General features: G+C 43.0%; 1 non-coding gene and 1 pseudogene across 1 annotated transcript; both read left to right on the forward strand.

Moving 5' to 3' along the window:
* The first annotated feature begins 23,148 nt into the window (after positions 1 to 23,148).
* On the forward strand, positions 23,149 to 23,257 carry LOC143742270 (5S ribosomal RNA; annotated as a pseudogene).
* A 1,392-nt stretch (positions 23,258 to 24,649) lies between these two features.
* On the forward strand, positions 24,650 to 24,768 carry LOC143741685 (5S ribosomal RNA). Its single transcript, XR_013205194.1, has one exon. It is a non-coding gene; the product is annotated as a 5S ribosomal RNA (ribosomal RNA).
* The last annotated feature ends 2,094 nt before the right edge of the window (positions 24,769 to 26,862 follow it).

Genomic DNA, 26,862 nt, shown 5'->3' on the forward strand with positions numbered 1-26,862 from the left:
CTCTTGAGTATGTGGCCACATTCCTCGGAGGTCGTAAAATCTCCTCATCATGCCCTGTAACCTGACACTGTTTCTGCCCTTGTGTTTGTTCATTTGGGCTGTGTGAGGAGTTTCATAAACCTTTGTATATAATGAATAATTAGTATGTGTCTGATTGGTCCATACCCTACAGCACACATACAATTAAATATTGATCATGAAAAAAATAATTTTAAGCAGGTGTATTGAAAAAAGTATAGCGTAGTAGTGCAGAGCAAGTGATATTTTTAGAATCCGGTGAAATCATAGTTTTGCCTAATCACTTTTAGAGTCTACCCTAAAATTACGAAGAGAGGCTTTAGAGTGTGTGTACGTATGTTTTTGGCAGACTGTCGACGGCATGTGGAGGGGAAAAAACATTTAAAAAATGTGGCTGCTACAGACTCAGTGCCTAGAATTAACTCATTCTTCGTACAGCCACAGGATTTGAGACCAATCCGCGCAGAAACCCTATACACTACATTCATTGTAGAACACAACTTGCCATTAGCTGCTGCAGACCATGCCGGGCCACTGTTTATGAAGATGTTTCCTGATAGTGAGATAGCCAAACAGTATGGCTGTGGCAGAACTAAGACTGCTGCCATAGCAAAAACACTGGCCTGGCATGATGATGAGTGCATTACAGAAGCTATGAAGCACTCTTCATACAGCCTTGCTACAGATGGGAGCACAGATATGGAGGACATAAAAATGTACCCCATTGTAGTGAAGATTTTTAACGCCAGTTTAGGTAGGGTAGTTGTGATGTTGCTTAAGATTTGTGAATCAAGAGAATCTACTGGAAGAGCAATATTTGAATTGCTTGATGGTGAACTGACAAAGAGAGGCATACCATGGTCAAATTGTGTCAGCCTTGCAGCTGACAATGCTGCAGTTATGCAAGGTTTGGGGAAAGGTGTAGCGGCTTTTTTGAAGGCACAACATCCGCATATCTACCTAGTTGGTTGTCCCTGCCACCAGATACACCTAGCTGCAGAGAGGGCATCCAGGCAGCTTAGTGTGAACATCGAAGACTTCCTCATTACCATCTATTACTATCTAGACAAAACCAGCAAGAGAAAGTCGAACCTACGTGATATTCAAATCATGTGTGATACAGAGGTGAGGAAGATACTCAAGCTGGTCTCCACAAGATGGCTGTCTCTGGGGCAGTGTGTGAACCGTTTACTGCAACAGTGGGATGTTCTTACTGTTTTCTTTGGTAATGAGGTGGATGCAGGGAAGAAAAAGAGGACAAAGTTCTCAGGTTCCTCCAATCTGGCAAAGCTTCCACCTGGTCCTACACAGAAGCCAAAAGCCACATCCTCCAGCAGCATGCCAGCTAAAGTGCAGCCCAAGCTCTCCTCCATCCTACCAAAGCTGTCTGCACCTCCACCTGGTCCTACCCAGAAACCTAAAGCTCCTGCACACCTTGCTGCAGAGTTAGTAACTTTAAAATAGTTGGCAAAAGTTTGAGCTCAAGATTTTTTTATGTACATAATTGTCATTACTAAAACATCTAATTGCCAGATTTCCAGTGTCTTATACCTATAATTAGCTGGACAACTAAAAATCTTTAAAGTATTTTTTCTCAGTTCCACACTCTAGCGAGTTAAAGTAACACCAGGTAACTTTTCAACCTTCATAATATATTTCCAAGTCTCTTGTGATGGTACATCGACTTACAATAGGTTGAATGACACGTCTGCCATAGCCTGACGGGGTCTGTAGCGTTTTTAATCTTACTTTTAAACTTCGGGTTTCGGGTAGTAACCGGCGAACAAAGAGAACTACAAACTCGACTACTTTACGGCATATACATCACTTCCACCGCCACCGCCGCTTCCTTAAAATCGCAGGGCTGTCAAGTGGCACGCATTGAGCGTGACAGTCACTGATTTCTTTTGTCACGTTCTCCCGCCACACATTGTATTTCTCACGCTGGAAAACTATTTGTAATATATTTAATATGTCGCAGCGTCCAAAACTCTGGCCGCGCCGCTCTCACTGTGGAACAGGCATGAATTCAAGCGCGTCTCCTCTGGTGTTGGTCGTCTGGTGTTGTTAGCCAATCAGAAAATAGCACTATTGTATCTGGGTAACATTTAACGCATCAACCAATGACACCCCGTAGTCTGGGCTGTTTTTTTGTCTGCCTGACTATGTTACGGAAGCTATCTTATCCTCCGTTTATCTTCATGAATCCGGTAATGATTTCCCAACTGTAGGGGGACCCAGAGAGCAAAAGTTACCTGGTGTTACTTTAAGGTCTTTTGCCTTTAGGGCAGAATTGTTGTCTGTGTGTGCGATTACAGCATGTGCTGTCTATGGCTTGTTTCCTCTCACAACACTTTTCCTTATTTGGTGGTCCCGTAACACACTTCTTGCCTTTTCTGTTGTCCGTGCTTTGCTGCGCTCACTTCAGGAGCTGCTCTTCCGTCGCATTTTGGGTCTTAATGAGCACAGACTGCTGCACGATCTTGACCGCTTTGTCCAAAGTCAGTTCATGGTCCATTTGTAACCTTTGGAAAACATCATAATCTGCAATCCCTTGACTACTCTGTCCCTCATTTGTTTCTCTTTGCTTGCACCGAACTCGCCGTATTCAGCCAATTTATAGAGGCATCTCACAAAAGCCTAAACAGTCTCTACAGATCTCTGTGTGCGCTGCGGAAACAGGCCCGCTCAAGTATAACGTTCCTACGGGGAAATGTTCATTAAATTTTCCAACAACAGTTTCATAATTATTTGCAATAGAAGCTCGGGACGTGAACGATCCGAATATCGCTTCGGCATCTTTACTCAATGCATAAAGCTGCTTTTTCTTGTTCAGCCTCGTTGCGATGCGAAACAGGGAGAAGTGCTGGATCCATGCAGGCCAGGTTGCTGGCTGTGCGAAGTCGAAAGCTTTTGGTGCGTTTAACTTGGACATTATCCCACTCAAAACAAGGCGAACTTGGTTGTGGGTGCAACACACACCTCTGACACCATGTCATGAGAGGGAACAATGACATTATTTAACAACTATGCGTTTAGTGAACGTACTGATGAGCTCCACATTTCAGTGAACTGTCTAAAGCCACACTGCCCCTTTCCTCTGCATCCCAATATATATATATGTGTGTGTGTGTGTGTGTGTGTGTGTGTGTGTGTGTGTGTGTGTGTGTGTGTGTGTGTGTGTGTGTGTGTGTGTGTGTGTGTGTGTGTGTGTGTGTGTGTGTGTGGAGTGCCTGCCAATAAAGGTACAATTTGATTGGCCAACATAATGAGGTTGGATCTACACAACACAACACTAAAATAATGCAATAAAATTTTATTTTACAACATAGTATGTAACATTAAACTCTAATGTACAAAACAGATAAGAGAAAATATAAAGGAGCAATTAATAGAGGATGACAAAAAGGGTTAAAAGTTGAAATTATTGCTCTGGGGTACACCAGCGCTCGTCAACGTCAAAAGGATTGACATGGTCAATCAAATCATTAGGGTTTACTGTTCACAGAAGCAGAGCGTGAATTCCATTGTGTAGCGGCAGTTTAAAGTCGAAACAGAGAATGTCTAATATGGGGAGAAGTTTCACTCGCAGTATACTGTACTTCCGGGTTCTGAACTGGTTGCAGTTCCACCCTGGCTCCATATGAGGGCGCTCACAGGACGAGTGCAGAATGAATGGAGGTCTATGGATCTATACCCCTCAAAATTCAGTTCAGTAGATTATTTGCTCTAAATGAATGGTTAATGTCATGGTGTAATGAACAGAAACTGCTCTTTGTAAATAATTGGAATCTGTTTTGGGAGCGACCTAGGCTCTACCGTGCTGATGGCCTGCACCCCAGCAGAATCGGAGCGGCTGTTCTGTCGGACAACATCTCCAAGACGTTACACACCATATGACTAGTAAGTCAAAGTCCAAATCACAGTCTTTGCTGTCCCAACTTAATTGATATAAGTAGTGTAGAACATTATATAGAAACTGTGTCTATTCCTCGCTTAGTGAGGCCAAACAATAAATCTAGTGTAGGATCTAGCAAAAATCTTATTGTAATTAAACCAGAAAATCTAAATATCAGTGAACAAAAACAATTTCTAAAGCTAGGTCTTCTAAACATTAGATCGCTCACACCTAAGGCGGTTATTGTAAATGAAATGGTCACAGATAATAGCTTCGATGTACTTTGCCTTACTGAAACCTGGCTTAAACCAAATGATTATTTCGGTCTAAATGAGTCTACTCCACCAGGATACTGTTATAAGCATGAGCCCCGTCTGATCGGTCGTGGCGGCGGTGTTGCAACAATCTATAGAGATATTCTTAATGTTACTCAGAAAACAGGTCACAGGTTTAATTCGTTTGAAGTACTTGTGCTAAATGTTACGCTCTTAGATGCAAGAAACAAATCCATATTATCTCTAGCCTTGGCTACCCTATATAGACCTCCAGGGCCCTATGCTGATTTCCTAAAAGAGTTTGCATACTTTCTCTCAGATCTATTGGTCAATGTCGATAAAGCAATAATTGTTGGAGACTTTAACATACAAGTAGATAATACAAATGATGCGTTAGGGACTGCGTTTACAGATTTATTAAACTCCTTTGGGGTCACGCAAAACGTCAGTGGTCCCACTCATCGTCTAAATCATACACTAGATTTAATTATATCATATGGAACCAATCCAACTGATATAAATATTATACCGCAAAGTGATGATCTCACTGATCATTACATGGTAACTTATATAATACGTACTGCTGAAATTTGTCACGTTGCGCCACGTTATAGACCAGGCAGAACAATCCTTCCAACCACTATAGATAGATTCTCAAATAGCTTACCTGATCTATCTCAGCTGCGCAGTGCACCCAAACAGACAGATGAACTAGAGGAAATGACTAGCAGTTTGAGCACCATGTTCTCTAGTACACTAGATATTGTTGCACCAATTAGATTAAAAAAGGTTAGAGAGAAAACTAAAGCACCATGGTACAACAGTGCGACGCATGCAATCAAGAGAGAAACTCGTAACTTAGAGCGTAAATGGAAACAAACTAATTTAGAGGTCTTTAGAATCACGTGGAAAGACAGTATGTCACGTTATAAAAAGGCTCTAAAAGCAGCAAGGGCTGAGCATCTCCGCAAACTAATAGAAAATAACCAAAATAATCCAAGGTTTTTATTCAACACCGTGGCTAGACTAACAAATAAACAAACATCACCAGAGCAAAATATTCCATTACAATATAGTAGTAATGATTTTATGAATTACTTCAATGAGAAAATAGAAAGCATCCGAAACACAATTGTAAATATACAATCCTCTATGATGTCTTATGATTCAGCCTCAATTATGGCCCCTCTAGAACAACTACACCGCTTTACAACTATAGGACAGGAAGAGCTAAATAAACTTATCATTGCATCTAAACCAACAACATGTTTATTAGATCCAATACCCACTAAACTACTGAAAGAAGTGTTACCTGTAGTCGAAGAGCCTCTTCTTAATATTATTAACTCGTCTTTATTTTTAGGTCATGTTCCAAAAATATTCAAGCTGGCAGTAATAAAACCTCTCATTAAGAAACCGCAATTAGATCCAAATAACTTAGCAAATTACAGACCCATCTCAAATCTTCCATTTATGTCTAAAATACTAGAAAAAATTGTGTCCGCTCAATTGTGCTCTTTCTTACAAGAAAATGATATCTATGAAAAATTCCAGTCGGGATTCAGACCGCATCATAGCACAGAAACTGCGCTAGTTAAAATTACAAATGATTTACTTTTAGCTTCTGACCAAGGCTGGATCTCAATACTAGTTCTACTCGATCTAAGCGCTGCGTTCGACACTATCGATCATAAAATACTCCTGGATCGACTACAAAACTACACTGGTGTTCAGGGACAGGCATTAAGCTGGTTTAGATCTTACTTATCAGACCGTTACCATTTTGTCTGTCTAAATGGGGAAAAATCAAAGATAACGTCAGTAGACTATGGAGTGCCGCAAGGATCGGTGTTAGGCCCTCTGCTATTCTCAATATATATGCTGCCACTTGGTAATATTATAAGAAAACATGGAATTAATTTCCACTGTTATGCTGATGACACTCAATTATATATCTCATCACGACCAGATGAAAACACTAACTTATCTAAATTGACAGAGTGTCTAAATGATATAAAATGCTGGATGACGTGTAATTTCCTGCTATTAAATTCAGATAAAACGGAGGTACTACTTATTGGTCCAAAAAACTACCCACAAAATCCCTTACAATACAACTTTAATTTAGAAGGATGTCCTGTTACTTTATCCACTACAGTAAAAGACCTGGGTGTTATACTAGACCGCAACTTGACTTTCGAAAATCATATTTCATATATTACAAGAACAGCCTTTTTCCACCTTAGAAACATTGCTAAGCTACGCAACATGCTATCTGTTTCTGATGCAGAAAAGTTAGTTCATGCATTCATGACCTCGAGACTAGATTACTGTAATGCTTTATTAGCTGGCTGTCCTGCATCCTCAATCAACAAGCTACAGTTAGTGCAAAATGCAGCCGCTAGAGTTCTTACTAGATCAAGAAAATATGATCATATAACACCTATTTTATCATCTCTACACTGGTTACCTATTAAGTTACGTATCAATTACAAAGTATTCCTACTGACCTATAAAGCCCTAAATGGTTTAGCTCCTGTGTATTTAACAGCCATACAATCCATCGCGCTCTTTAAGATCACTAAATTCGAGGCTTCTGGTCATTCCTAGGATATCTAAGTCCACTAAAGGAGGGAGGGCGTTCTCGCATTTAGCTCCTAAACTCTGGAATAGCCTTCCTGATATTGTACGAGACTCAGACTCGCTGTCCCAGTTTAAAACTAGATTAAAGACGCATCTCTTTAACCAAGCATTCACTTAATGCTTAACCTTTGATACTGCTGAATCAGTTCGAATGCATTAACATTATGAACATCAGCTATGCTAATTATTTCCCATCTGCCTTTCTGCTGTTATCTCGGGACGCTAGTCCCGAGGTAAATAGCGTTCGTCAGCTCCAGTTTGTATCCAGCCTCTCACGGAGACTTCAGATGCCCCAACGCCTGTGAAGAGACGACTCGACGCCTGTGAAGAGACGACTCAAAGCCGGCGATATGTTATGCCTTAAATTAATACTTGATTAACTAACTGTATTTTTCTATGTACATTTCCGAAATGCAATTTCTGTAAAGCTGCTTTGAGACAATGTGTATTGTGAAAAGCGCTATACAAATAAATTTGAATTGAATTGAATTGAAAAATCCACTTTTCTCAGGATATAATTTTTTGTCTAGTAATTTGAATGTTGTTTTCGAAAGGAGATCCAAAGAAATTACAGAGGTGTTAGATTTTTTAGAGTCACTTATTTGCTTTAAAAAGTCTTTTAAAATGGCAATGTGGTCATACACATCGTACGACAAGGGATACTGCTTTACGGCAATCCTTCAGTCACTTTGGTGCTTTCGCGATCTGCACTTTCTTTTCTCTCGAGGCATCGACAACACCGCTGACACAGGAAAATCCACGTGCTAGAAGACTTTTCGTTTTGTTGTTTTAAAAGACCACGCCGAAAATACGTTAGATGCCACGATGCCATCAAGCTGTATCTCTGGACGTAATCAGTCCTTCACTGACCAATCAAAGTCCATTAGCAGAATGCTAGCGTGTTATGGGCAACAACAACTCAACCTGTAAGAAATCAGAAGGGCATAAGTACTTGTTCATTCAACTGTGGACCTATAACCCATGTTAAACTTGTGAAAGAGACAAATTTAGCCGTCTAGCCCCATGGACTCCCATTCATTTTGCACTCGGACAACCGCCCCCCAGTGGAACTCTGGTGGAACTACAACCAAAATTCGGTACAATAGGGCTTAAAGCTCCAGTAGGTAGCTTTTGTAAACAAATATTTGTTAAAACTGTCATTATGTCCTGAAAGTAGAATATGAGACATATAATCTGTGAAAAAAATCAAGCTCCTCTGGCTCCTCCCAGTGGTCCTATTGCCATTTGCAGAAATACACCGCTCCCGGTCATTTTGAACGAGTCTTTTTCGGAGTCATTTCGTTCATTCAACGAACGAAATGACTCGAAAAAAGATTCGTTCATTTGGATGAACAAGTTCGAACAGGATCACAAACGTGCATCACAGAACAGAGCAAGGCGAGCATTTGTGCTTATAAAACTTAAATTTTTTTATTTATTTTTGAAATGACCGATCGTTTCGCTAGATAAGACCCTTATTCATCGTCTGGTATCGTTTAAAGCCCTTTGAAGCTGCGCTGAAACTGTCATTTGGTCCTTGAAACGTTTGTGACCTATTGAAGTCCATTATATGGAGAAAAAGCCTGGAATGTTTTCATCAAAAACATTAATTTCTTTTCGACTGAAGAAAGAAAGACATGGACATCTTGGATGACATGGGGGTGAGTAAATGATCAGCAAAAGTTCTTTTTTAAAAGTGAACTAATCCTTTAACGTTATCTAGTATAGTAGCTATTTATAACTTATAGAAAGAGTGCAACCTTATAAAGTTACATGTATTGCAAAATACATAATGATTTGAGGATCAAGTTTGTAGTCAAAGTATGGGCAGGCCATAGTCAATGTAAAACATATTGTTGATGTTTCGTCCCTATTAGTGAATGTTCCATAACTGTTTATAATCCGCCGTCATCAGTGGTCCTGCTTACAAGCCTGCGCGTTCACGGCAGGCTCCGCTGTGGAGGGAGGAGCTGTGGAGGGAGGAGCTGTGGAGGGAGGAGCTGTGGAGGGAGGAGCTGTGGAGGGAGGAGCTGTGGAGGGAGGAGCTGTGGGGGAGGAGCTGTGGAGGGAGGAGCTGTGGGGGAGGAGCTGTGGAGGGAGGAGCTGTGGAGGAAGGAGCTGTGGGGGAGGAGCTGTGGAGGAGGAGCTGTGGAGGGAGGAGCTGTGGAGGGAGGAGCTGTGGAGGGAGGAGCTGTGGGGGAGGAGCTGTGGGGGAGGAGCTGTGGTGGGAGGAGCTGTGGGGGAGGAGCTGTGGGGGAGGAGCTGTGGAGGGAGGAGCTGTGGAGGAGGAGCTGTGGAGGGAGGAGCTGTGGAGGGAGGAGCTGTGGGGGAGGAGCTGTGGAGGGAGGAGCTGTGGGGGAGGAGCTGTGGAGGGAGGAGCTGTGGAGGGAGGAGCTGTGGAGGGAGCTGTGGGGGAGGAGCTGTGGAGGGAGGAGCTGTGGAGGAGGAGCTGTGGAGGGAGGAGCTGTGGAGGGAGGAGCTGTGGAGGGAGGAGCTGTGGGGGAGGAGCTGTGGGGGAGGAGCTGTGGAGGGAGGAGCTGTGGGGGAGGAGCTGTGGGGGAGGAGCTGTGGAGGGAGGAGCTGTGGAGGGAGGAGCTGTGGGGGAGGAGCTGTGGGGGAGGAGCTGTGGAGGAAGGAGCTGTGGGGGAGGAGCTGTGGGGGAGGAGCTGTGGAGGAAGGAGCTGTGGGGGAGGAGCTGTGGAGGGAGGAGCTGTGGAGGGAGGAGCTGTGGAGGGAGCTGTGGGGGAGGAGCTGTGGAGGGAGGAGCTGTGGAGGGAGGAGCTGTGGGGGAGGAGCTGTGGAGGGAGGAGCTGTGGGGGAGGAGCTGTGGAGGGAGGAGCTGTGGAGGGAGGAGCTGTGGGGGAGGAGCTGTGGGGGAGGAGCTGTGGAGGAAGGAGCTGTGGGGGAGGAGCTGTGGAGGGAGGAGCTGTGGAGGGAGCTGTGGGGGAGGAGCTGTGGAGGGAGGAGCTGTGGAGGGAGGAGCTGTGGAGGGAGGAGCTGTGGGGGAGGAGCTGTGGAGGGAGGAGCTGTGGGGGAGGAGCTGTGGGGGAGGAGCTGTGGAGGGAGGAGCTGTGGAGGGAGGAGCTGTGGAGGGAGGAGCTGTGGGGGAGGAGCTGTGGAGGGAGGAGCTGTGGAGGAGGAGCTGTGGAGGGAGGAGCTGTGGAGGGAGGAGCTGTGGGGGAGGAGCTGTGGGGGAGGAGCTGTGGAGGGAGGAGCTGTGGAGGGAGGAGCTGTGGAGGGAGGAGCTATGGGGGAGGAGCTGTGGGGGAGGAGCTGTGGAGGGAGGAGCTGTGGGGGAGGAGCTGTGGAGGGAGGAGCTGTGGGGGAGGAGCTGTGGAGGGAGGAGCTGTGGGGGAGGAGCTGTGGACGGAGGAGCTGTGGAGGGAGGAGCTGTGGAGGGAGGAGCTGTGGGGGAGGAGCTGTGGGGGAGGAGCTGTGGAGGGAGGAGCTGTGGAGGGAGGAGCTGTGAAGGGAGGAGCTGTGAAGGGAGGAGCTGTGGAGGGAGGGCTGTAGTGCAGCAGAGAGCAAGGGGGTTGGACCTGTAAGTTGTGCTTCTTCAAATTTTCAGGCTAAGACAACATTTTCTCAAAACTCCCTACTGCAGCTTTAATAGGGAGTGGACAGGCTTTCCTTAGACGGCTTTGGTCGAAAGAGAGTGAGGTAAGAAGTGAAACATTTAATACGTCAACTGTTTTGCAATAGAAATGTTAAACGACTTATACAGTAACATCCAGTAATGCAAACTACCCCCCCCAAATAAGGCCATTTTGAATTGAAAATATGCATTTACGTGATTCATGGAATTCCTAACTGAGTGTGAAGAGACACAAAATGTTTTACGTTTTTGACGTATTAAGCATACAAATAAAAGTATATATGTGCATATTTTAATGCAAAATATATTATTAATAATAATATTCAAAATTATTATTCCCCAACAAGAATAAGAACTAGAATTTCCTTCACTGTTCTGTTTCTAAAGCCTTTATATACTGTATATACATATTCATATACACACACTGAGATCAGAAACCTCATTGTGACGAACGGGACCTGCACACACAGACATATACAACATACACAAATATGTTTCTTATATTTAAAAAAAAAATTCTTTCTTTGTTGTGCACAGTTGTAAAACAACTACAACATTCACAGATAAGGCAAATTTTACAAAACATAATAAACAGCAAAATTGTAAAGAAACTTTACAAAATAATTTAGATCAATCAAAAGCTTTGGAGCTTTGGATCCAAACTAATTAGAGCCTAATTGGATAAAAACAAAAATAGAAATACCTTTACCTGAGGTCAGATGCTGCAGAGCAAACTCAGATCGATGAGATTCTGTCGTCAGCAGCTCAATACAGTGATGCTGAATTGCAGCTCTCACAATCAGTGTATTTATTAATAACTGTGGGTGGACCTTTACTGGAACTAGAAGTAATTTCTCAACTACAGCTTAAACCAGTTTTTCATTTTTCATGTGACATTTAATATATTTGTTATTTGAACTGACACCTGCAATCAGAAAGACATTCTTTCACCCTGTGCACGGATGTGAATCTAGATGTAATGTTGGCGGTTCAGTTTGATTTTTTTTAGCATTTTTTTCCAAAAACTAATGTACCCAAATAGTACCTCAAAACACCCAGTGAATGACCCAAAGGTCACTGGAAAGATTCATGCTAATTTAATGATAATGTTTTTTGAGCATCAAATCCGCATGCTAGAATGATTTCTGAAGGATCACCCAACACTGAAGACTGGAGTAATGATGCTGAAAATTCAGCTTTGATCACAGGAATAAATTATATGTTAAAATATATTAAAATAGAAAACAGTCATTTCAAATGGTCATAATATTTGACAATATTACTTTATCAAATAAATGCTGCCTTGGTGAGCAGGAGAGACTTATTTTAAAAACATAAAAAATCGATCCAAAACTTTTGACAGATAGTGTGTGTATATATATTAAGTTTATAAAGACATGAAAACGCTTTGTGGATGCTGTTTGTCTTGCAGCTTCTTACCCACCGCAGAAAAAACCACAGGTTCATCAATGCCATCAAAATTATTCATTTTTTGTGTTTGTTTGTTGATCGAAAAGTAGGTACAAAATAAATAAGAAAAACTAGGAAGCCAGGTGCATTTAAAGCGCTGCCCTTACTGTTTACATTGCGTGGAATGGTGCGTTGTGATTGGTTGAGCGGATGTATCGCATTCTGCAGAAAAGGGAGACTGGCGTTTGTTGCGGTTTGGAAAGAAAGGGAGAAAACATGACAATAACACGGCGGATATTGCATTTTACTTAAAGGGTCACTCCACCCATTTGCATTAAGATTTCCATTGTTAGTAGTTCTCCAAAACTGGAAATCAAAGAAATCCTGCCACATCAATCTCTGGATAAATTTAATATCAGAATATATTTCAATTGAGAAACACAATGCGTACAGAATAAAGCAAATATCAGCCTATGAAGATATATGGTCCCCTTTTCTTACATTCTTGACATCTTGACATCTCTCAATATCGCACAAACATAACTATAAGCCGTGTATATAACCAGACACATACCTCACCCCTTCTGTTACTGCAGCTATCACTTCATACATACATATATGCATCTACACTCATGCATAACATGTTTTCAAACCCCCTTTCCCTCAAACACCTTAACCATGATCAACTAATATAGCCTACATTTCAGATCAATAGAGGGGGGGAGAGGCGGAGAGGGGAGGGAGAGGGGAGGAGAAGGGGAGGGAGAGGAGGAAGAGGGAGGGAGGGAGGGAGGGGAGAGGGGGAGGGAAGGAAGAGGGGGAGGAAAAGAGGAGAAAGAAAGGGAAGGAATAATAAGAATAAGAATAAGAATAATTTGCTCAAGATGTGTTCTCTGTTGTTGTTTTTCTGTCACTTGTCCTATGTTACGTGTTACACCTTGAATATGGTGCTATAACCCCCCCTTCACTTATGTACCCAGGCTCACACTGTACGGGGTGAATAGTTATGCTATTCACAGTTACTGTGATAGTAATAGCAATAGTAATAGTTACTTGAATAGTTACTGTATACACATTTATTGTCTGTATTGTAATATATTGTGTATATATGCTCTTTTTCTGTTTTATTAAAAATAAAGTTGTCCTCCAAAGAGGGGGGGTGGTGGCGGGCAAAAAAAAAAAAAAAAAAAAAAAAAAAAAAAAAAAGATTTCCATTGTTAGAAATCCAGTCATACTATTGAATGGTCGTGCAACACTCTTTCATTTTCCCCTGAGACTAGAGAAATCCTCTATTTACCTTTTCACTTCCTCCTACAATGACGCAAAAATCGTCATTTTACGTCATTGTAGGAGGAAGTGTAAAAGGGGGGGATTTCTGTGAAGACTACAAGCACTAGTTCCCACCCTTTCAAACCCTCCCATAGGGGGTTGGACCTAATGCGCTAACAGACCTATCGCAGATCAGTGCCAGTGTGTTTGATTTCACCGGGAGAAACTTTTTGAAAATAGGGACTAAGGTACTGAATACGCAGGCGGAAGCATTATGGAGGATCTGGATTTTGACAAAGTTATGGTAGAAACGGATGTTCGTGGCTACCTTTATTAGCCACAGTATAGCGACGAGCAGCTGAGGGCTATGGAGGAACCGGAGGCGGCTGAAGCTACTGTCACCACAGCCGACGAGACGAGGACGAGGACCCCGCAATGGCTCGAGCTGGGTCAGATTGGTGGTGCCTGTGCTCCCACTGTGTGCCAATGGACACAGAACAAGAGTCTGTCTTCTGCCGAGAATTCCAGCGGTGCTACGGAATCGGAGGATGACACGGAACGTGTGTGTTGTTGCTCACCCGAGTTTCGCACCCCATATGGATAGCGGCGTCCTGGAGACCTACTTTAGAATACCTAACGTCAACTGGCAACGTCAGCCAAAGCCTACAGGGTCAAATGGTCGTCTTTCTGTAAAGTACGTTTATTTTCATTTTGTTAACACGCTAACGTGGCAGGTTCATTGCACAAATATCTTGCAGTTAAGCTAGCTACTGTAGTGGGAGTGGTCTGCGGAGCTGAGCATTGCAATGCACTATGGGGATTGTTGTCTACAATCCACAAGCACTAAAAAGTCATTTTCTGCCTTTTATCGGCCAAGAAGGTCCCAAATTAGAAATTGATGATACTATTCTACTACATATATGACCCACTTTCAATACATATTCATTTCTCCACCGGTGGAATGACCCTTTAAGATTAAACATTGACTTTTCAATTACCGACCATATACAATCCTGATTTTTGCAGTAACTCAATTTTTTTTTAAATGGCATTTAGGAACCAAACACATCAGTCACTTTTTAGTGGTGTATTTATTTGATTCACTGAAATCAGAGTATAATCTCTGATTATATTGTTTAATATTAAATTGTTTATATTTCATGCCGATCCTACTACAGAAATTTCTACTCTGTTATGGAAGAAAATGGTTAGTCAGAGTCATGAATACTCACACAGACATCAAGAATCAGCAAATGAATCTCAACAATGGTGACAATTAAAAATAATCAGATCAACTCTGAATGTCACAAAACAAGCTAATAAAGTCACAAAAAAGCTTTCTTGATCGTCACCATTGTTGAGATTCATATGTTGATTCTTGATGTCTCTGTATGCCTAATTAAAAAAAAAAAGCTAAGGTTGATTAGAGCGCTGCAGTTCCATTTTTCACCACAGCTTTTGCATAGGAGAATTTGTCGGGTGCTGTAGAGCTGGGGAGACTTCTGCTTTTTATCATAAATACATGCTTACAAGCATAAATCTAAACGCAACATTTTAATATCCTGCTCACTTTACGTCTTAAAATAGTCTAGAACAGGGGTTTTCAAACTTTTTGTGTGTGGACCACTATTTGTAATCAAGAATTTTCACGGACCACCTCATAATACACATAATAAGATATATCTACACAGAGTCCTTCCTGAATTAATCCGCACCTCTAAATAGGCTTACTAACATTAAAACTATAACTGGTCATCACATCAGTACAACAGCTTGTTAAAAGAAAGTTTACTGCACACAACGGCTGCCACATATTTAATTTATTTACTCAAGCGCCCGAGGGCATAATCAGGTTCATATCAGGGATGCAAACATGTATGGTCAAAAAAGAGAGAGCTTATCGAAGCCCTCGCCCCGCGGCAAATATCCAGATACTTACATTGCCGCCAACCCCTGTCACTCCTATAGGCACATATAGTAAAATGAAATTCAAATAAAGTTTTAACAAAAAAGGTTTTATAAAAAGATAAACCTATTCAGCCTTTAAATAATTTTTCACAAAAAAAGGTTTTATAAAAAGATAAACCTCACATATTTCAGCCTTTAAATCATTTTTATAAAAAGAATGAGTCAAAAAAAGATAAATTACTTGACATTTACATCTATGCACATTAGCTTATCTTTTATTATTAGCTAATAGTAAAATACGGTCCGATTTTCCCGTGCCGTCTGTCGTTGCTATGCACGCTCTCCACAACTTAGTTGTGCTTAGTAGCTAATAGATTTCCACCACCGAAAAACGCTTGCTGTAGTTCTGCTACAAGATTTATTTACGGAGAAGAGAAAAACACCCGTAGTGTTTGGGCGCACGTGCATTCTTACATTCTTCATTGACTGAGCTTTCAATGTTTACGGAAAGGATTAAGCTGATTTGTTTGTTCTTGTCACATGAACTGCGGTGCGTTTGCGGCATTATGAAAAGTTGAGGTGTTTTCATCTCGCTGCGCCTAAAAAAATGAGTGCGTCACTTCAATTATGAGTGCACTTACCGCGCGCCTACATGAAATAATGAACTTGAGAGCGCAAAAGACACGATATGTGAACGGCCCCTTGACGAGCTACCTCCAATCAAGCGACGTGTTGGAGACCCCAGTAAAAGATACGCACCAAGAAGAAACACTAGCGTTTCACGCTTGCGCGCATACTGCTGCTTTGGCGTGCAGTATTCGGATTTGCTTATTTCCTTTTTACCTGTTTGGTGGAGGCAATTCAGAATTTTGTTGGTGAAATTATAATCAGACAAATATTTTATATAATGGCAAAATATTTGCCTCTGCCGCTTTCCTCTTCAGAGAACCTGTTGCTATCCACCGATCCATGTTGTGGTTCTAACGGCACTGAACTTGAACGTCACGGCCGAGCACCAGTAGCCTATTTTAGTAATCACACAATAACCTGACAATTTAATTTAAATTTTATATCAATATAGGCCCATATTCTTGTTACTTTTTATTTTTTTTATGGGGATTCCTGGTAAAATGAAGGTAAAAAATAATATTTTATATTTTATTTTGCCTTTCCACGGACCACCTGCAGTACCCTCACGGACCACTAGTGGTCCGCGGACCACAGTTTGGGAACCACTGGTCTAGAAAATCGCAAAATATTTAATTTATTATTAATTTAATGCATATAGAGGTCTAATGAATTAATATTTTGAGCAGCTGTATAAAGACATGTAAACGCTTTGTGGATGCTGTTTGTCTTGCAGCTGCAGTGTGTGTTGTCACGCAAAAGTTAGGATGTTGCCCAGAGAAAACCAATAGAAGTCGGAGGAAGAGATGCACGAGAGACGAGAGGTGGCGTATTTTCCCCGCGTTTAATAAAAGTACTTAAACTTCGCACTCGTCCGCATACATGGGGATCGAGTGAGTAAAAGTATACAAACAAACATCCAACTCTGGTCACAATATAAAAGGAAATAAAATAAAGAATACAAAGAGTCGGCAGAGCGGTTATCTCCTCTCCTCACTTGTCAAATACTAACGGACACTCTACGCACATGCGCAGTTCTCATTTGAACACAGATTGCCATAAAACACAAAGTGACCGTTACAGAGTCCCCCCTGGAAAAATAGTGGCTGCCCTCAGCCAACAGCACTGTGAAAATACAGGAAATAAACAACTTCATACATGAATAGTCGAATAATCCCACCTCACAGAAATGCAAGGGAAATTGTGAGAAATACTGACATACATGACAGGCATTAACTCATCTTAACCCCTTTTATCCAAGGTTACAAAAAAAAAAAAGTCACAAGTAAACAGAATTTTTTCATAAACCCCCGGGAATATACATTTTACAGGGAAAAGTTTCCATTTTTTTAAGAACAAAACATAATATAAGTCAACCTAGAACCAGTCAACACAAACCAATAAGAACATGGCACGGTTTCATACTAATTTATTGTCTTAGAAAACAAACCACACACACCCCTTTAACCTGCTCACTTTAAGTCTAGCAGGTCTGTGTGAAACGGATTGGTCCATCTATTGGTCGCCCAATTCGAGGTGATCCTGGGGGCAAGTCTAGGTCTCAGGTTATACCGTTGGTTGACACAATCATTATCACCCACAGACAAATCACAGGAAATGACAGGATCCCCAGACTCACTCATTCCCTCTCCATCGACATCTTCAAATAAATCAGACAGAGAAACTCTGACATCAGACTCCAAGAGATCAGAGACATCATCCGTTGTATAGTCACAGGACGTCACACCAGGACTTTCATGACAGGACCCCCCGTCAGCCAACAAGGTACTGTCCTCAGCAACTTCCGGAGGTGGATCCACAGGCACAACCGCTGCCACATTTCCAGAACCCCACGTACGGAAGGGTTCCATGTTCACCACATGAAACACCCCAGCATCCACCCCCGTACTCACATCAGTAAGTCTATAATTTACATCAGACAACTTCTGAGTGACACAGTAAGGACCTGTGTACAAAGGCGCGAGTTTTGCAGTTAAGTTCTTAAGTGCGTCAGAACGTGGATGAGTCTTGATCCGCACCAGATCATTCACAGAGAAGGAAACAAGACGACGCCTCTTGTCATAGTAGCGCTTTTTCTTAGAGTGACTCACTTCTAGAAAAGACCTGACGTGATCAGAAGCCTCCTGGAGCGAATGCTTCAGGGCATCCAACGAAGTCACACCTGGATCTTCCACTCCAAGCGAATCAGGTTGAGAAATCAGATCCAAGGGCGTGTCCAGTTCTCGGCCATACAGCACCATTGACGGACTCACTCCTGTACTCTCATGTTGAGCGGTCCTTAGGGCAAAACAAATGTGGGGAAGAAAGCGATCCCAAGAAGTATGCTTAGTCCCAATATATGCTCTAATGGCTGTTTTCAGCGTCCGGTTCACTCTCTCAGTGGCATTGGTCTGAGGGTGGTAGGCTGTTGTAAGTCTGTGCTCAGTACCCAAGGCAGAAACTGTGTGTTTGAAGAGATCACTCATAAACGCAGAACCCCTGTCCGATATCAAATACTTTGGGGCACCATGCCGAGAAAAAACTTCACTGAGCAGCTTACTGGCAGCAACAAGAGCAGTAGCTTCCCTCACAGCACAAACTTCGATCCACTTTGAAAAGTAATCCACGAACACAAGGATGTACGCATTACCACTCGGCGTCCGAGGTAGAGGGCCCACAAAGTCCACCCCTGTGTACTCCCAGGGAAACTGGGGACGGATTGGAACCATGAGACCACCAGGCTTTCTCTGGGGCGGCTTCGTGAATTGGCAGACAACGCACGAACCCACATACTTCTTCACATCCGACACCATGTTAGGCCAGAAAAATCTCTGTTTAAGCCTCGCCACCGTCTTAGTCACACCCAAATGACCTGCAGTTGGATGATCATGAAAATACTCCAACAGAGACCTCCTGACAGTCTGAGGAGCATAAAGCTTAAACTGTTTCATGGGATGCAATGTACAGGAAGATTTTGGGTCCTTGTGATACAGAAGACCATCAAGAACAGCACACATGGGATCCTCCTCTGGCGACAAACTCTTACCATCCTCCAATACCCTGAGCAGCTTCCCAATGTCCGGATCGTCCAGCTGTAAACTTCTCAAGTGATCCCTGTCCGTAAACAACACCGAAGGCAAGGAACGCAAGTTCAGACTCCCAAGAACAGCGCGATCAGGAAGAATGTCAAGGGGCCGACCACAGGTAGGTAAGGGGTTTCTAGACAAACTATCAGGAACGCTGTTGGACACCCCAGGTTTATGGATAATTTCAAAATCAAAGTCCTGCAACCGAAGTGACCACCGAGCCAACCTTCCAGTGGGGTTTGGTCGTGACATCAACCACTTCAGACTGCTGTGGTCGGAAAAAACTGTGACGTGGAGTCCCTCAATGTATGGTCTGAAATACTCAAGCGCCCAAATAATCGCTAGGCATTCCTTCTCGGGGGTAGAGTAAGGGCGTTCAGACTTGTGCAAAGCACGGCTGGCATAGGCAATTGCACAGTCTCTACCTTCTTCATCCCTCTGCATCAAAGCAGCTCCCAGACCGACATCACACGCATCAACATGAACGAAGAATGGAAGTGAAAACTGTGGAAATCTCAGAATAGGCGCAGACGTCAATTTACTTTTGAGAAAATCAAAAGCATTTTGGCAATCTTGTGTCCACACAAAAGGAACGTTGGCTCTTGTAAGTGCAAAAAGAGGTTCAGCATGTCGTGCATATTCGTGAATGAATCGCCGGTAGTAACTAGTCAGGCCCAAGAACTGTCTCACCTGCCTAGCATTCGCTGGAGTAATAAAGTCAACCACCGCCTTCACTTTGTCCTCATTTGGTAGGACACCATCTTTGGTGACTCGATACCCCAAGAAGGTAAGTTCCTCCCTACAGAACTGACACTTTTCCAACTTGATCGACAGACCAGCAGACTTGAGCCTAGCCAGGACCTCCTCCATGTCTATCAGGTGTTGCTCAAACGTGGGCGAGGCGACTACAATATCGTCTAGATACACTGCGCATGACTTGTAGATAAGGCCCGCCAGCACAGTGTTCATGAGCCTCTGAAAAGTGGCTGGGGCATTACACAGGCCAAAAGGTAGAACACGGAACTGGTATAACCCACGGTGAGAAATAAAAGCGGTCTTTGGCCTTGACGATTCCTCCATGGCCACCTGCCAATAGCCCCTGGCTAAGTCAATTGTGGACACGAAGTTTCCTCTTCCCAGAAAATCAAGGGACTCGTCTATTCTCGGAAGTGGGTACGAGTCTTTCACCGTAAAGCGATTCAAACCTCGATAATCTACGCAAAACCTTGGTTCGCCGGAAGGCTTTTGAACGATGACAACTGGTGCAGCCCATGGCCCCGACGCTGGTTCCACAATGCCTTCCGCCAACATCATGTCGATTTGCCTCCCAATTAACTCTTTCTTCGCAGGTGAAGTACGGTATGGAGGAAGATGGACAGGTCTGGCCTGTTCTGTGTCAATTTTGTGCTCAACCATGGATGTATGACCTAGATGTCCATCAAATAAATCAGGAAAGGACCTCAATAACTCAGAAAGCTTAATTTTTTCTCCATCATTTAGAGCAGCCTCATCAACTTTTGTGGCCAAACTAGAAGAACTGGATTCAACACTAAGTATACTGTGACTTGGCGTCATTAAGTCAACTCCCTCCAGCTCAACTGAGGCCTCTGGCACATCACCCAGGACAACTGTTCTGGAAGGAACCCGAATCACGACAGAGGCTCTCATCATAAAATCCATGCCTAAAACAAGCGGCGCTGAAAGGTTTTGGATGACTGCAAAACGATGGTAAAAGCGTTGGCCCATGAAACCAAACTGTAGCCAAGCTAACCCCGATGGACAACACATAGCCCCATCGGCAAGCTGTAAAGGAGGCGCAGTCCAAGCTGTTATTTTGAAAGTCCCCCCTGGAACAAATTTTGAAACATCCCCTCGCACTGCTGAAACGGAAGCACCCGTATCCAGGGTAGCTTCAAGTACCTGGCCATGAAAATTGACCTGAACACGGAAAGGTGTGTTCCAATAAGAAGAGGATGTGAGGTCTTCTACATGACCAAGAGCAAGCTGAGTGTACAGGGATGAATCAGGCAAGTGAGGCTCAATTACTGTCTTGGGGGAGGATTGCCTCTCTGAAACGTCCTCCCCCCTCTGAAGTTTCCCGACCTGGGCCTAACTGAGGCACCCAGGTCCGCAGCCGCTGTATACGACACACTACTCGGGTGTTCTGAACTCTGCGTCACTGTAGTATGTTCAGCCTGCTGATTGGGCGAACCAGAGCGCACATCCAGATTATTCCGAAGTCTACAGGATGGACAGTTACGGGAAGTATACCCCGGTGCCAAACACTTGAAACAGTGAACTTCCCTTGCGACAGGAACTGACTGCGGCACATGGGGTGCATAACGACTACACGGACCCAAGACTGAATGCAGCTCATGCGCACGTAAGAGAAGTTCCATCACAGACGTTACCGCAGTACCATAGAGCGCTACCCTGTATTTCTCCACAGCATGCTTGCCTATTAGCTCAATTTGCTCCAGCTGAGGAGGCGGAGTTCTCAATTTTCGAAATTCACTCAGCATGTGGGCGACAAACGTAGGCAAAGGTTCATCTGGCCTCTGAACCCGGTCCAGGATACCTCTCATAATGCGCTCCTGATTATCAGATGGCAGAAAAACTTTCCTAAACAGCTCACAAAACTGGGCCCATGTGGAAAGATGGGAGCTCAGGACATTAAACCACTTCTTTGGCTCCTTGGACAGAAAACGGGGGAGTTCAAGTAACATCTGGCAATCAGTAAGGTCTAGTGAAGTCCTGTATATGTCGACAGACTGAAGCCAATCCTCTGGACTCGTCTTTCCTTCACCATCAAATATTAGAGGTTCAAGACGTGATTGATGGAGGACAGAGGCTAAGACCCTGGACGTAGCAGACAAATCAGTCGAGGCTGGTTGAGTCACCATAGGCGCACACACATGAGGCACATTAGCAAAAGCTGACCTTGAATCTCCCACTGGAGCCTGTCCTCGAACATATGGGGTAGATGAGGCTAAAGGAGAAGATTTCGGCCGTGACACAACAGGAACGGTACCTTCATCTGGACTCATGCAGTCAATCACTGTCCTTTGCAGGTCCAGTGAGTCACGGAGACACCGCTGCAAAACAGCAACCTCGTCATGCAGGAACTGAACCTGAGACCGTAAGTCTTCATCCTCTCCCCGAGATATACTCTGTCTTGGTGAATAGTCAGAACATGTCAGTAAATCAAGTAGGTTACGATTTTCAGCCATCTTGTATAACAGAAAATCACAAAAATATTGTCAGAAAACTAAACAAAATATGCTGATGCACAGATTACAATGAATCAATCAGTAATTAAGCACATAAACAGCACATTAAAGTTTGTTTCCTGAAGAAATAATCAGGAGCACACTTATAGTCTCTGTTCAAACACTATAAACAATTTAACTGAGAGAAAATGCACAAAATACAATACTTAAACTGAAATAAAGTCCAACAATATATTTTTCCTCAGAAACAGTTCTCCTTTTCGCGCTTGTCAGGACACGTGATGTGAAATGAACGAAAAACAGTGACCAACAGTCTTGTGCGTCACTTCAGAAATGTCCAATACAGCAAAAAAATGCAAAATAAATGTTCGTTGTTTTTCTTTTCAACAACAAAAAAAAATTAAGGTAAATCTTCCAAGTGTCCTTTTCCTTCTTATTTCTCTTTTGTCAATGTTTTTCGTAATAGAACAACACTGTCCGTCCAGTCGGGAGAAAAAAAAAATCAATCCAACTAAACGAAACAAACATCAAATGTCACCTGCACTCCGTGTACTTGAAAATCCGATCGAGCTCGAACAAATCTTCTTCTTTTGTTTTTCTTTTTAAACAGCAGGAAATCCACGAAACGAAATCACAGATCCATCCAACGGACGCCGCACGGCCACCACGGTTATAATGCCACTTGACTTGCCTGGATACACCACTGTAGCACGAACATGTCAGACGATAACCCGTCGGGAGAGAAGAGAAAATTAGATAACCTTGGTAGATCCACACTGTTCGGGCGCCACTTTGTCACGCAAAAGTTAGGATGTTGCCCAGAGAAAACCAATAGAAGTCGGAGGAAGAGATGCACGAGAGACGAGAGGTGGCGTATTTTCCCCGCGTTTAATAAAAGTACTTAAACTTCGCACTCGTCCGCATACATGGGGATCGAGTGAGTAAAAGTATACAAACAAACATCCAACTCTGGTCACAATATAAAAGGAAATAAAATAAAGAATACAAAGAGTCGGCAGAGCGGTTATCTCCTCTCCTCACTTGTCAAATACTAACGGACACTCTACGCACATGCGCAGTTCTCATTTGAACACAGATTGCCATAAAACACAAAGTGACCGTTACAGTGTGAATGCGGGCCGAGACTCGTGTGCCTTCTTTAAATATCCCTCTATCGGCTGAGACTCTCGCTTACGGCCATACCACCCTGAACACGCCCGATCTCGGAAGCTAAGCAGGGTCGGGCCTGGTTAGTACTTGGATGGGAGACCGCCTGGGAATACCAGGTGCTGTAAGCTTTTGCTTTATCAATTCACTAATACACTTCATGGCTCGGCTCCCACGGTTTTTCCTTTATCCTTTTCAATGCAATTGCTTCATTTATTTGTCTTTCATGCTGCTTTCTCTCTGGCTTCTGTCTGCTTTCGGTGTGGTAAAGGACAGCTCAGCCTCGTCATTCTGTGTTTCTCCTCCAGGGGGCGATCGACAGGCTTTTCTCTCTCAGTCTACAAGCAACACACAACTCTGAGCGCTTGTTCTTTTGTAACCCGCTCCTTTCCTCGACTTCATTTAGGTTAGTTCTCCACTCGTGTCTCGAGACGTTAGTTGTCGACTCGCCAGTGTCTGACTCTGCTCTGTCTGCCGGGCCGACCGTGCCGTGTGTGATACAGCAGGGCCGGAAAGAGAAATGATTAGTTCATCTTTCGAGTCTCGAGTTCGGGTTCGGACGGGTCCGAGTCTCGAGTTCTTCCTGTCAGTCCATATAGGCTATGCTGTCAGTACCGGAAAGAGAAATGATTAGTTCATTTTCTTCAGTCTCGCTTTAAATCCTTCGTTCTTTTGTCACGTGACCGCTGGTATCTTGCATCAAATACAACATTAGATTTGTGTTATTGACTGTGTCTGAATGTATATTGTTTTATAATTAGGAATTATAATTCAAAATATGTGCAATAAACATTATCTGAAAAATAAAAGTTCCATCGTATTATTGTCCCTGTCCGTCTCTTTTTTTTAAATGTTTCTTTTGCATCTGTGGTGTGTTTTATTATATATTATACATTAATTAACTACTATTATATTATACATTAACTACGTGCTTGTTTGTGAAAAGGTTGTGAATTAGTAGGCTATTCAATACGTTTACAAGTCACGGGACAAAAGAACGAAGGACTCAAACTCGAAGACTCGAAAAAATGAACTAATCATTTCTCTTTCCGGTACTGACAGCATAGCCTCTATGGACTGAGGACCCGGACCCGTCAAACCAAAGACGGAACCAAAGACTCGGACCCGTCCGAACCCGAACTCGAGACTAAGATGAATGAACGAATCACTCTCTGAGACAACTCGGTAGTCCCGAGTCATTTTAAAGATCCGTTCAAAATGAACAAATCGTTCATGAACGACACATCACTATAATAGATACATGCTTAAATTCATAAATCTAAACGCTACATTTTAATATCCTGCTCACTTTACGTCTAAAAATAGTCAAGAAAATCCCAAAAATATTTAATTTATTATTAGTTTAATGCATATAGAGGTCTAATGAATCAACATTTTGAGCAGCTGTATAAAGACATGAAAACGCTTTGTGGATGCTGTTTGTCTTGCAGCTGCAGTGTGTGTGAATGCGGGCCGAGACTCGTGTGCCTTCTTTAAATATCCCTCTATCGGCTGAGACTTTCGCTTACGGCCATACCACCCTGAACACGCCCGATCTCGTCCGATCTCGGAAGCTAAGCAGGGTCGGGCCTGGTTAGTACTTGGATGGGAGACCGCCTGGGAATACCAGGTGCTGTAAGCTTTTGCTTTATCAATTCACTAATACACTTCATGGCTCGGCTCCCACGGTTCTTCCTTTATCCTTTTCAATTCAATTGCTTCATTTATTTGTATTTCATGCTGCTTTCTCTCTGGCTTCTGTCTGCTTTCGGTGTGGTAAAGGACAGCTCAGCCTCGTCATTCTGTGTTTCTCCTCCAGGGGGCGATCGACAGGCTTTTCTCTCTCAGTCTACAAGCAACACACAACTCTGAGTGCTTGTTCTTTTGTAACCCGCTCCTTACCTCGACTTCAATTAGACCAGAGGTTCCCACACTGTTTTTGTCAGCAGAACGCTCAGATTATAGCTTAATATTTCATTAATTCCACACACATTTGCATTTTCATGGATTTTTAATTAGGCTACTAACCTATAACTGTTTTTTTAGGCTTTTAGGCTTTTTTAGTTTTTTAACTGGCTTTTAAGGTTCTCATCCGTTCAACTCATCTCATCTCATTCTCATCCGTATTTTGTTGAGTTACAGGCTTTTACTTTGAAGCTTACACAAGTAAGGGTTTTGGATAACCTACTTAATGAGCTAAACCTATATTATACACTACCGGGGGTTTCAAACCTGTGCCCTAGACAGCTGGGAACACAATTGTTGCAGCTGACGTTAGCTAACTAGCTTCTGTAAAGTTACACAAAGTAGCCTAGAACTCACTCCACAAGAAATCACAACACACCAAATGTTAAATTATGATGTGAGCGCGCTTCCTATGAAGTCAACAAACTATACAGAAAATACATTTTTAAAACGTAACGTTACTCTAAAACGTATAACTCTATCAAAACATCCACATTAACAGAATATCCTTCAAAATAAAAGCATGAGACTGTCACTGCATGCCAGCAGCGAGCTGATTGGCTTTTTGTGAGGCCAGCTTTTTCAAAGGTTGCAACGCTGAAACGTAAATAGGACCTGTGTCCACCAAAGCATTCTTTTCTGACGACAGCATCTTTTTTCAATTCATTGCAAAGGGGGCGCCGCGTTTTTACAACATGGTAAAAACGACAGCAGCGTGACGAAACACTTAATTTCTTGCATTTTGGAGACATTTCAGCACCAATTTATGGTAGAATTGTCTTTATTTAAATAGTGAAACATAAAATCCAGGTGACAATTCAAACAGAATATAATGCAGTAAAAACATATGGTGTGAAACAAAAATACAAAATAAATTGTGCAGTTTGAGTTGTTAAAATTAGTTACTCCTAGGCTAGATAAGGTATAATATAATATGTCAATTGCTTCACTGATTATTCATCCTGTTCTGTTTTTGCACCTAAAGGCTGCTTGAAATATTGTATTATATAGTATTGGCTTGAAAGCAGCGGGGGAAAGGAGTTGGGCTCCGGTTTGTTTTTCCTCGTCCCGGTGATCGGCTCATCTGGGTAATGCAAGTTTAATGTGTGTTAGTTTGATGTTTCCATTCACATAACGTTACACTACAACAGTGGCGCAATGCCGACACACAGACAAGGTCCGACCTCGTCTTATACACAACTGTCTCTCTGTTGCTGTTGTAACTGTTCACTGACCAGTAATCTGCAGCAGGTCTTCCAGCTCCGCTGTTCATTAGCGCTCGCCACACAGTGACGGACATGCACGCCGAGCCGCCTGTGCTAATCTCAGTGCGACTGCCCTCAGCCTCGTCCGCATCTCTACCTTTTTAAACTTCAGACACTTGCCCATTCTGAGTGGACAGCTAACGTTAGCTTGTTAGTAGCCCGTCAGAGACGTTTTGTTTTCTTTCCCAACAACTGACTGATTCGCACCAGAGCTGGATGCACCGCGAACTAGGGATGGGAATTGATAAGATTTTATCAATATCAATGCCACTAACGATTCTGCTTATCGATCCGATTCTTTAACGATTCTCTTATCGATTCCTGATAGCACTGTGTGGGAAAAAGTAGTCTTTTTCGGGGGGGGGAACAAGTCGTTTTTAATGCTTACACTTGACTAAGCAAACTGTACTTTTTATGTAATTTCTGTAATAAATGGAACCTTATTGTAAAGTGTTACCGATTAGTTATACACCGATTAAACGTCCCGTGAGTTCAGTGTTGGAAAG

Source organism: Siphateles boraxobius, unplaced genomic scaffold, assembly GCF_051911475.1.
Source record: "Siphateles boraxobius isolate OS27281-9 unplaced genomic scaffold, OSU_SipBor_1 1, whole genome shotgun sequence".
NCBI classification, from domain to species: domain Eukaryota; kingdom Metazoa; phylum Chordata; class Actinopteri; order Cypriniformes; family Leuciscidae; genus Siphateles; species Siphateles boraxobius.